This window comes from Grammomys surdaster, unplaced genomic scaffold (genome assembly GCF_004785775.1).
Source record: "Grammomys surdaster isolate TR1022 unplaced genomic scaffold, NIH_TR_1.0 422, whole genome shotgun sequence".
Taxonomy (NCBI): domain Eukaryota; kingdom Metazoa; phylum Chordata; class Mammalia; order Rodentia; family Muridae; genus Grammomys; species Grammomys surdaster.
Genome location: NW_021604841.1, coordinates 335,511 through 337,769, shown reverse-complemented (window position 1 = coordinate 337,769; position 2,259 = coordinate 335,511).

Genomic DNA, 2,259 nt, shown 5'->3' with positions numbered 1-2,259 from the left:
ATCAATAATTCAACTATGCATTCACAGAACTTAATTTTAAAAATATATATATTTAATCTAGTTTCAAATATTTGGTTTCTCAAACTTTACTGTTTTCAGAAAGACTACATTAGTCTTTCAGCCCCTAAACTACTTTCCTTTCATTATTTCAATCATAGTCATTGTATATCAAGCATTTAGTTACTTAATATCAAGAATAGCTGCAGAAATTACATTGGTATTATTCACACAAGGCACTTTAGTGCCAATATTGAGTGACTAAATATATCTCAGCTGAATTTGCCATTTGATATGGATCAATTCCAACATTTACAAGTGAATCAGATAACAATATGTTCTTCCATTTGTTTTCTTGAGCCTTGAAAATTTCATTTTCTCTTTAGATTGGTCATGTGTTGGAAATGTCCTTTTCTGAAACTTGATCTGCTGAACATTGTTATTTTTATAGGACTGCTTGTTTCTTTTTCTTTCACCTTTGAGAAGCTCATTGTCTCAACAAACTCTTCCCTTTCACCATTACAAATTAGTAACAAGAGAATCTTATGTACATATATATATATATATATATATATGAATTTATATGAAGAATTTTAGAATCACAAATAAAAAGAAAACATGCTCTATATGTCTAATTCTGGATTACATAGAAAGAACTAAAGTTTTTACTTTATTCAATGTTATGTTGAATTCATTTTTCAAATAATTGTTATAATATTATTTATGAACTTAAAATATTCTGTTTTATATGCATGCCATATATGTCTTTAATCAATGAAAGTGGCTATATTTGCTTAAAGTAGTATACAGTGTAGTGTTTGCTCACTTGGTACAATCTTGAGTTAACAAGGAGGAAGATACCTCAATAGGCTCTTAGAGTGTCATGCATACCTACCTGTCTTTGGAGATTTTTCTCGGTTAATGTTTGAAGTATAAGGACCCAACTTAGTGATGATAGTGTTCTCTCTGGGCAGGTGGTAATTTATTAAAAAGAAAGAAAAATGAGCCAGCCATGGATAACAACCAGTAGGCAATACACCTCCATGGTCTCTTCAGTTCCTGTTATAATATCCTTCACTGATGGATTGTAACATGGAGATGTAATGAAATGAACTCTCTCAAGTTGTTTTTGTCCAATGAGCTTCCTTTAGTATTTCAAAATTGCTTATTATCTAAATTCCACCTTTCACATCTATTTTGATTTTATAGCAACTGTCTTAACTCTATCATACAAAGATACGTAGGGTAAGACTAACTTTGTACAATATCTGTAGTGTTCCACTTGATCCCCTACTGAAAACTTTGTATCCTTCTTCTTACATTATCAAATATTCTAAAAGACAATTAGTTAATTCTCACAAATTTTCTGTTTGGAAACAGGCCAGGTAAGCTAGGTTACAGATGATTAAATGCTGACAGAGCTCTCATCTATCTGCAGTTTTCTCTCTGTTAAAATTATGTCTGTTGTTAACAAAACAATTCTCACTCTTTAAAAAGAAGTTCTGTTTTCAGGTGATTCTGGCTTCTATTTTGCTGAAATGATACAAACTGATAAACTAAGTTACTTTAAGTTATTTCTCAGTGTCAGCACTATCAACCATTCTTATTTTCATATAATTTTGTAGGTTTTTTTAAAAAAATGTAATTCTTTTAAAAATTATTACTTCTGTCTATCGTTAGAAGTCTAGCTATAATAAATATGCTTAAAGGCAGGCATTTGGCATTTAAGGAAGTTAGGTCTATTATTTTGTCCAATTCACTCCAGTTTCTGGAACATTATATACTCAGTTTAATAAATATAATTAATCTCATGAAATTCCCGTATTTATTGCTATACTTTAACATCTGATATAGGATTTGGAAAAAACATGTTGTACTCTAAATTTTATTTTAAAGCCTATTAAACAAAATGAATTTTTATAACAACAGAAGTAATGCATTTAAGAATAAGAGCTTTGGAGCAGTTATAATTTTAATTGTATTTGTCTTTATTATGTTTTAGGTTCTCATTGATTCTGAAGACTATAAAAAGATCATTAACTTATCTGGCTCACTTCAGTGCTGTAAACATTCCATTTAAGCCAATATTTCAGAAAATGGAATATTTAGTTATAAAACCACTCAACACACATTCATTGGACAATGCATACCATAAAATACTTATACATATACAATATGGTGCCAGAAGCCAGGACCCTCACCCTTACCCACACCTCCTACCTTTCCCCACCTGCACAATGTCCCCTGCAGCCTGGCAAACAC